The sequence below is a fragment of the Tupaia chinensis genome, unplaced genomic scaffold, assembly GCF_000334495.1.
Source record: "Tupaia chinensis unplaced genomic scaffold, TupChi_1.0 Scaffold000657_1, whole genome shotgun sequence".
Classification (NCBI taxonomy): Eukaryota; Metazoa; Chordata; class Mammalia; order Scandentia; family Tupaiidae; genus Tupaia; species Tupaia belangeri.
This window is the reverse complement of record NW_006160178.1, coordinates 918,854-929,249: the sequence shown is the minus strand read 5'-3', so window position 1 is coordinate 929,249 and position 10,396 is coordinate 918,854. Positions and strand designations below refer to the sequence as shown.

The window sequence follows — 10,396 nt, the reverse complement described above, 5'->3', positions numbered from 1 at the left end:
GATGGGCGCTTTATGTACATATTCTTTTAATTTTAGAAGAGTGTAATTTATAAATACAAACATTAAAATAAAATGTAAGACTTATGTAAGTGACATTTTTCACTCTGAAATAACATTTTATTACTCCCAGCATATGTTCAAAGATCAATTTCAATAAAAACTCCAATAAGCCAAGTTTAATCTTGGGTGTACTAGAGAAGAATTCCTGAGCCTGTGTTTAAATAAAAGGTTACAGTGATCTCAAACCGAAGCTTCCTCTGCCAAGCAGCAAACTTACATGCAAGGTAGGTGTGGAGAAGGCAAATATCCATGACGGCATAACTGTGAACTGTAGACTGTTGTGTGTCTCTGCTATGGAGTCTCCTATGGAATCCCAGTGCTTCGTGGTCTCTTTTAATTCTATGGTTTGGTCTCCATTGGTCTCAGTATTCATCTTTGGGCATAAATACTTATAAACTCAGAGTACCTTCCTTAAAAATACATATCTCAAAAATTATATTAGAAGAGTTCTTATCATAATTTTTTAAGAATTGTTTATTTAATTTTATTATTATTATTATTATCATTATTTAATTTGCTATAAGCATGTGCACTCACCAGAGAAAGGCGGAAAGAGAGAGGGAAAGTGAGAAAGCAAGCATCATGTCCAGGACTCAAACTGCAGTCATTCATGTGGGAGTCCTGAGTCTCAACCACCATGCCACCTGCTGGCCCCAACCTTGTAATTTTTTTAAATTATGAAAGATTTCCAAAGATGGAACTTTCTGTACAAAATGAACTAAATATCCTTACATGTATAGCTTTTGGAAGCTAAGTTTAACATAGGACAGAAGTCCAAAGTAGTGATCTTAAGACACATCATACTTATTCATGTTGCTGTCTAGGAACACAGAAATAAATATGTAGATATGTACAGAAAAATGGATAAAAAATACTTCATTTTTCTGCACTAAAATAAACTTGTAATATTTGGAAAGATCACTTAATTACTGACATTTACTACTGTATTTTAATAGACCTTATTTTAAACAGATGAAAGTTCATTTCATATTATATTTTTGAAGGTATAATAATACTATTCTGTAGTGTCAATTATTACTGCAGGGATTTGAATTCTACACCAAACATAAAACACAGATGAATATGATGTTTATAAACAAACATGTATATTATCATTATAGTACATTATTTAGTCCTTGGAAGAGTACAAGAGATCTTCAAAAGCTCATAGAATATATGTGTTATACAAAAACTATGTGTGGATTTTAAAATTTTTGCACCAAGTTAAACTCATACTTTTATTGCATTTTTCTACAAATAAGGGTGCTTCAAAAAGTTCAAAGAAAAGAATTCTAGCATAAATTTATTTTGGCACAAAAAATGTTGACATATACTTTTTTTTCCATAGTAGACATATCCTATAAACTTTTCAAAGACTCCTCATATTGTCAGAAATTCCACTAGATTCTTATTTAATGCTTTTATATTTATAATGTTATGTCATGTATATAATAACTATAATTGCCTGATATAAGTATTTTAGTGCTTCATACTCCACCATTACACTAATTAAAGCCTTAAAATTAATTTATACATTGAAATGGTTGTTATTCTTTTCTATTTTCCTTAGGTATATAAGGTATACAAAAATACACGTGCCTATGCTATGAATACACAGAAATATAAACGAAGACATAAAAATATATATGCAGAAAAAGATAATACAGAAATAAAGATGTTATTCGATAATTTAATTCTATTTTCTTTAATGTTTCATCTGTGACTTAGTCACTATTAGGTCAAAGAGAAATTTGAATGTCTCATACGATCTTGGTAGTATGAAATATTTATAACACTTAGATGTGAATATTTATATGAAGTGATTATAGTAATCTGCTCTGACAGGAAAAAAAAATATATATATATGATAAAGAAGTTGCTTGACTGTCTGGAGGAAAACTTCCTTTGAGAAATTTAGGCACTGATATAAATATCATGCCTTTTGACCCAGGAAGTGAATTATTGGTGCTCATTTGACTGGATTAAACACCATTATATGTATAGTTAGTTGTCTCCCATGTAAACCTGGCTCCTGTCCCAAGATCCTGTTTTACTAAATATGAAGAAAAGGTCTATTATGCATTGAATACTCTGTTAATAATACATAAAGTATAGAAAGTACAGTATATTCCAATATAAAAATTGTCAGCTATATCCGCTTATTCCAATACATTTAGGAACATGGTAAACTTTTAAATTCAAAGTTCAAATAATAGCTACTAGTGACTGATGTTTTCACTGTAACTTGAAATACGTGTTTAGAGTGAAAAGTAAAATGAAGTCATTCATGCCATTCAGAACAGTGCTGCTAATCTCAAAAGCTGATATAATCCATACTTATGGAGCAATCATAGGCTCTCATGTTTCATTGATTAATTAGAAAGACCAAGAATTGTCTTGCTCATCAAGAGAAATAGAGGCTGCAAGAGCCTCCACTCTTTCTGAAATTGATTTGTAATTAGCCAAATTAATGGACTAGGAAAGAAACAAGAAAAACCAGAATGTCACTTTAAGAAAATATTCAGCTCTCCTTTTCCCCACCTCTCTCTCTAAAAAAAGAAAAGAGGAAATACACACACAGGCCCTGACAATAGCTCATGATGCTTTCATTTTCTCTTCAGAGACAGTAAGATCCATTATCATGACTTGTGTATTTTAATAGGTGTTTCTTGGTAGTGCTAAAATAAAATCTCTTGGTTAGGCTCTAGAAACCCTGTGTTTAGTCAAGCACTTAGCAAGTGTAATGTGGCTAGAAGACCATCTCCTACTAGTGCTAAATTTAAGAATAAGTACATTAATATTAGAGCTGCTATCGAAACATAGAAAAGTGCAATAGAGGCACTCTTTTCTGTGCACTTCTTACCGTATTTAATCATGAGAATAATGGTGGCTCTACACAGAGAAATTGTAGTGATTGATAAAAGAAATAAAACTTTCAGGATATTTAAAACAATCTGGGGGTCATTGTTTTCTTATCATTTTCCTATCTTTCCTATCTATTTATATCTATCTACCTCCCTATCATCTATCTATGTAATCTATCTGTCCATGTGCCTTCTTCACCTAACTTTCAAGCCTGAACCCCTGATGTTTGCACACAGGTTGCAAATTTCTCATATACGGCTTGACAGCCTTGGCTATATAACCTGTTCTTTGTAAGTTTTAGTTTTCTTATGTATAAAATGAGAATTTGGAGGAGTTAAAATCTCTTTTCTGAAGCTCTAGAATTTCATGTAAACACATAAACAAGATGACAGTATGGATATTCACAGACTTACCTGGGATATATTTGAAAACCTAAGACAACCTAAAAACAAATATACAAGATAAAAAGAAATAGTCTTATCCTAGAAAACATGACTTATGTTCTACAATAAAATGATAATATTTATTAATTTGCATCAGGTAAAATATAACAATGCCAATTTTAAGCTTATTTTTCTTTCTATTTAGCAGGTCCTCTTCTTCCTTAAAAAAATCCACTTTGAGAATTTAATACCTAAAACAACCAAGACATTTAATGACAAAATACTACCTACTTTACAGTTAATATTACTATTTGATTTGAAGTCAAATATCAGAAATACAAATATTTAAAAATTTTACTTTGGACATTTTTAAAATGTCACACTTTCCTCCCAAATGTGAGAGTGAATAAAATTAGCCTTCAGGAATGTAGCCAGATAACAATCAGTTACATCGAAGCCTCTGTATTAATGCTAAAAAAAGCTCTATCTAAACTGTTTACTTTCAGAGAGAATAAGTTCCAACTAATTTTTATTCATGGTCCATTAGCATGTACACTATATTAACTTTTACCATAATTTATACTTTCTCACATATAACATTGTCACATTACTCATTTTATGTTATGTAACTTTAAGCAGTCTCCAAACAGTGTGATTAACTACACTCATACACTACAGAAATACTGTGGGTAGAGTATATCCCATATCACTACTGATGCCTACAGAGAAATAAAACACTGGAACAAAACCCTCTTATTATTTTCTTTAATCTCACCTAGTGAATATGTCATGGAAAGTACGTTGTATAGGTTAAGGTTGGCATGTATAGTAGTTATGGGAAAATACCAAATGAAATCTTTCCATGCAGTGTGACATTTGGTATAGCATCTCATCCAGCTAAAAATTTAAATAAGCCAAGCAACAACATTTAAAAACATAACTTCAAAATCACCTTTGATAATGTGATCTTGTTACACACGGCAGTGATATACTTTTTTTCAGTTATGCAATGGATGCATAATTATGTAAACCATTTGAAATAGTTTGTAAACTATTAAAAAATTACAAAGAAAAATGTCTTTTTTGTCCTAGAAAGCACTACTGTTTTATATGACTATTGCTTTATTCATACTACCAAATCTGATTTACAGTTAGTAAATTACTTTTAAATTAACATTATTATCTGTTCTCTTTAAAGCATCTTTGTTCATCATTTCCAGAATTAGCTTTGCCCATATCACGTATTTTATCTTAAATTTTCTCATTTTTCAAAACACATAAATGTGGATATGACAGTATTTCTACATGTTAGCATATATCTATTTGGTGCATATAGTTATGTGTGTGCTCTTCATTTGGAAAAACTTTAGATGAACCCATAATATGTTTGGTGACAAAAATGCAAATGCATGCTGTTCATGTTATGTTCAAGTCTTTTGGTGCTATGTGCTAGAATAGTATGTTGTTGCATTTTCTTTTTCTTTGGGAAGATCTACCATTCAAACCCAAGAGAACCAGTTTTGTAGTAACACACATGTATTTCACATGACCTAATATTGCCTGGGTGATAGAGCACTGTCTGAATCTGAAAACAGGATTGGTCCTCGTTGGAATGCAGGATGCTTTTTACAGAGTTAAGGACATCGAATAATCAAATTCATCCTTAATCAGCTCTGGCTGAACGTGGGTAACTACTCTAATTTCACAGAGAAAACAAAGACAGCCAAAGGAGATTTCTTTCTGTCATGCAAAAGTTAACACTTTATTTTAATGTCATAGTATCACTCATTCTTAAATGACACACAGATTTCAGAAACCTTGTGAAAAATATCTTTATTAGGAATCTCATGTGTCTACAACATAAAATATTAAATAAGACAAATCTCCAGACAAGACAACCCTCTCTTTACAATCTATGATATTAAATCTCCAGACAAGACAACCCTCTCTTCACAATCTATGATATTCTCATCAAAAAGTTGATCATGCAAATAAATATAAACTTATCTATGACAGTTGATAACTTTTCTTTTGTTGCACCTTTGTTATTTAAAACAGATTCTAAGAACTTTGTTCTGTTAACACAATACGGCTGCAAATACCATAGAATTTTTGATGTCCTTATGGTTAAAATGTATCAAGTCTTTTTGATAATAATGTGCTTGTAAAAATTTCACTGATGGGAACAGATATACTGAGTGTGCAATGGAAAAAAATATCAAAACAAAGCACCATCAAATCAATGCACTTTCCATATCACTTCAATTTATTTTAATATACAATTTTGCCTCTTTTTTCCCTGTGGTTTTCATTCACCTATCCACAATATTAGAGCCCAATTATAGCCAACACATGTACACATTCAGAATGTTGACTTGAGTTGAGTACCACAAATATGTGAACAATCTCCTTTACCAGGTAATAAGATCAATTTAATCCTGACATCCAGTATCCAGTCATATCTTATTAGTACAGTTTATATTCTATTATTTTTAACATCAAAATTTTAAATATCACTTACTGAATTCTAGAGATGGCTTTTTCTGCAGTTCTGACTCAAATGATGTAAACAAAAGTTATGAGAAAACCAGAAATCCGTTTGTAATTAATGTAATAATATCATAAACATATTAATATGTGAGACATTCAAAGCCTTCACAATTAACTAATACAACTTGAAGTTCAGTTTGATTTTATAATAATTTGTATGCAAATGTGAGGACTATACAAGGAGCTGGAGTGGTCGTCAGATTTGTAAAAGTAAAATGAGAGGCAAAGGTTGCAAGTTTTGCCATTGAGCATTTTAATATTTTATTTAAATACTATAAAATGTATTCTTACCTGTTTCCAAATGTAGAGAGAGACAGAAAAAAAAAATAGAGCAACTAGGAGAAAAGCAGTATGTGCACTACTTCTTTATAAGAAAGCAAAAATTGAAAAGCTCATGGTGTCAAGCAAAGTAAATAACACTTACCTTGTTCAATGGAACTGAGTTTCGCCCTGCTCAGCACTGACGATCCGGTTGTTGCTTCTGTCTCGTTCCTTCGCTTCTCTTTTTATAGTATCTTCACAGCTGAATCTTCATGCATCTCAGTGTGTCTCTCTCCTCGAGCATCACTTTTAACTCAGACAGGCAGGAAGCTGAAGCTAAAGGAACTCTCTATCTGATTGGTTTCCATTCAGCGTTTCTGATTAATAAGAGACGTCCCTCAAGTAGGAAGATACTGCCACTGATGGCGCTGCAGGGCTCCAGGTCTGGGTTGGGGGAGCGAAGACCTCTTTGGGCACAGTGATTTGCAAGCGAATGAAGTGGGAGGGCTCAGAGAGGAGGGCTTTGTCAAAGACCCCCAGAAAATGAAACAATCCAGTGTTTTTAGTGTCGCTTAATCAGCTCTGCTTAATCTGTTTGCAAGTGGGAGAGAAAGGTCACAGCACGTCTGTAACCTGTAAATCATCTGTGGAAAAGACATGTCACTTGGAGAGTACCGTTGCTCAAAAGGAATTTTGTGTATATAGTCCTTGCAGAATGCACTACTACCTATTTCAGTTCAATGCCAAAATTTCAGCTTAATAAAAGGAAGAGGAAAGAATCCAGATTATATTTATTATTGATGATGATGAATTTGTATCGGTATCTATGAGTTGATAATCTAAAATAATATTTTAAATAGTCACTGTAAAACATCGAATAATTAATGCCTCGATCATCATTTCTTTTTCAGTGAAGAAAATAGTTTCGATGATATTTTCAAATTTGTAAAACAGTTTGCCTTTTGCTTGATATGCAGTTGAGGGATTTTTCACCTTAGCTGGAAATGCTCAGACATAGCGGTGATCAGAGCTGCATCACAAGAGCTACGCGAGCCACCTGTTAGAGTCTCTGTTGTACACTGTACAACTTTTAGAAGAGGGTAGACCTGGCTTCAGAGAGGTCTTTATTACGTCTGGAAATGGCACAATACAAAAGGTATCGATTAGCACATAAATCCTTCTGAAAGAAGTTCTAGTGATAGTTGTATGAAATGCACGGTGGGAATATGGCTCACTTTATAACAGCTCCTTAAGTCACAGTAAGTAAATAGCTTAAGTGCCAAAAATGTCAATATCCTATTTGATGCTTCAAAGGAAAACTGACAAAAGAAAAAAGAAAATTCTACTTTTTTTTTTTTGTTTATTTCCCAATGGTAAAGCTTACTCATGAAGTGCAGATAATAGAACTGCCTATCTGAGACTTGTGCATTATGGAAATTTATTTCTTAAAACGACGAACAAATGCTTGGAAAATACAACTTTACATATCCAAAAATAAAACTGTGACACTAGTAATGTATAGTGATCAAACTTGGAGTGTTTAGTTTTAAAAAAAATTGTGGATTCCAAGCGTAGGAGGCAGGCAAAAAAGGGACCTCATTTTGTCCATTTATGAGTGAAGAAAGAGAAAGAAGAAATAAAGCTTTATGCATATTCCCAGGACTAGACGGATTCCAGTGACTAAGACAGCTTAGAGAATTCTTCATGGAGGCTAGAGAGTTTTCTCGAGGCAAAGACACTTCATTTAAAATTCACAGGATCCTTTCAACTTTTTTCTTCCAGGTCTACTTGTTCCAATAAATAAAACCATATATTATAGAAGCTTCTGTGTTAATAGTGAAATAGAGTAATGTATATAATGTGGGAAAAAGGACCAAAACAAAATATTTTATCATAGTTTAAGGTAAATATTCAAAAATGAAAACTTTAAATCCCTAATGCCACATACATTTATTTATTTCCCACTAAAACTAACTACAGGGGAAGACTGCTGTGTGTGAACTCCACAATCCAATGGGGCGTTCTATAACCTGATTTGAAGTAGTTTTTACTACTCCTAGGAAAAAAGGGGGAAAGTGTTGCCAAGTAAAAAATGGCTAGTATCTCAGGAATCTTCTCTCCTTTGTAGTAGTACTATGAAGTATTTGAAAACAAAGCATTTAAACCTTGAGACTATTGAAAATTCTTTTATATCATGGGTATACCTTCCAGATTGTATTTTAAATACAAGTAGCATTTGCTATCACATAGAAACAGTTTTTAATGCTTATAGTAATGGATATGAATACTTCACAAACAGGTTTGTACAAAAATATCATCATCATTAATTATATTAATAGGAATATATTTCTTCTTCCTAAGTATTTAGACATAAAAATTCATTAACAATAAATGTTAAATATTATTTGAAGTGGTTTTCTGAATCTCTTCAGTTTGAATTAGCTTTTTTTTTTTTTTTTGAGAGATTTTCACTGTAGGGCGCGTGCGCTCGCCAGATAGACAGAGAGAGACATAGAGACAGAAAGCGAGAAATCACCCCCCAGGGGGGATGGTCACGCCGCAATCCCTTTTCCTCCATTCTCCTCTCGGGATCTTGGGCACGCCCGCACACGCGCCCGGCGTGAGTTTTTTAAGCCACCGGGTCCGGGACACGAACTGCGGTCGACTACGTGGGAGTCCAGCGACATAGCCATTACGCTAACTGCTGGTTCCCCAGTTTGAATTAGCTTTTATAATCCTTTTTTGTTTCTTTTTTAATTTGCCAGAGGGTGCATGTGCTTGGCTATGGAGAGACAGAATAGAGACAGAGAGGGAGGGAGAGGGAGAAAACATCTCCAATAGGATGTGGTCATACCACAATCCCTTCACCTCAATTTTTCCATACTATCAGGATTTGAGGCATGTAGGCATATGGGCCCAGTGTGTTTTTTTCAAGCCATAGTGGCCAGATTCAAACTCTGTGGTCGGTCATGTGAAATTCAACTCCTTTATCTACCAGGTCATGGAGTTACCCAACTTTTTCATAGTTGCTTGGTTCTTTATTTGGAAGAGGTATTACCTCTTCCAAAAAATATATGTTACGGATTATTTTTCTTTTCTTCTTCTTCTAATATAACACATCTTCACACTGGAGGACTCCACCCAAATAAAGGTGTTCAAAATTACTGTTGTACCCCGGCTAGGTGGAACACTCCCTTTTTGGCATTTTATTATTATAAACATTATTCCATTATATAATAATTATTTTGCGTATTTTGGGAAATATTGAAAAATGTAAAGTAGACAGAATGTTAGTTTATCTTGTACTAAAATAGAAAAGAGAAGGAATTAAGTTAATGAATAATATAAACATTAGTTTTAAGTGAGGTTTTATGGATAGTCAGTCCTGCAGTGTTTACATAGGCCATTGGTTCATGGATACTGTGCTGGGATAATCCTGCCACAGAAGCTCTCAGTGCTATGACACCGTTCATAAGACTACGCAGGAATTGGAATCTAAAACTACCATCTGCTCCTGCTAAGCCCTGTTTACTATCTTTCCAACTAAAACTAAAATTTTTTACACAACAGCTTTTACATGCTGGTATTATGACTATCTCTATCCAGACCTCAAAACCAAGGGTTTGCACTTATAACCTGGAAAGGAAGCTATAGTTAGGAATTGAGAAAACTTAAATACCAAGCATTTCAGTCCCATCATGGTTCACATCTTTACACATTCCAGACCCGCTGAGAAACTCAGCCCATCCAGTCATCTACCACAACTGTGATTCTTATAACTATGGGCTTGGAGAATCCCTGACCTCCCCCTGAATCCATGCAGAACAAATATGTCCACTAGTGAATCTCAGTCTGACATCAGAAAGATCTTTCGTGTCCCTGGGCTTTTTCTTTGAATGTTTCCATCAATTCTCTATTCTAACCCAAGATGTTTTTTTTCATTTTAATTTTGCCCCTCTTTGTTTAAATCTTTATAAGTCCAAATCATAACTTCTTTCTAAACTATTATTCCCAAAGGGCATGTGTACTATCCAGAGAAAGAGGAAGCATTTTTTTCCCCCTGTATTTCTCTATCCTGTCAGGATTTTGAACATGCCCCTGTTATGTTTCTCAAGCCACCAAGGCCAAGATTTGAACCATGGTCTGCCATGTGGAATTGGCTCTCTATGCACAGGGCTTATCCACTGCATTATGGGGCCATCCCATAAATTATCACCACATTTTATTAACTAAAGCTGAATACCTGAACAGTATCTTCTTTAAATTTTTTTAATTTA

General features: G+C 33.6%; 1 protein-coding gene across 1 annotated transcript in view; it reads right to left on the bottom strand.

The window, feature by feature from the left end:
- The window catches only part of CDH9 (cadherin 9), a 166,644-nt gene extending 160,133 nt beyond the window's left edge, over positions 1 to 6,511 (bottom strand). Inside the window, exon 1 of the mRNA XM_006159776.1 lies at positions 6,283 to 6,511. The gene's annotated coding sequence lies outside the window, so the exon portion shown is untranslated. The remainder of the gene's footprint in view (positions 1 to 6,282) is intronic.
- Between the last annotated feature and the right edge of the window lie 3,885 nt (positions 6,512 to 10,396).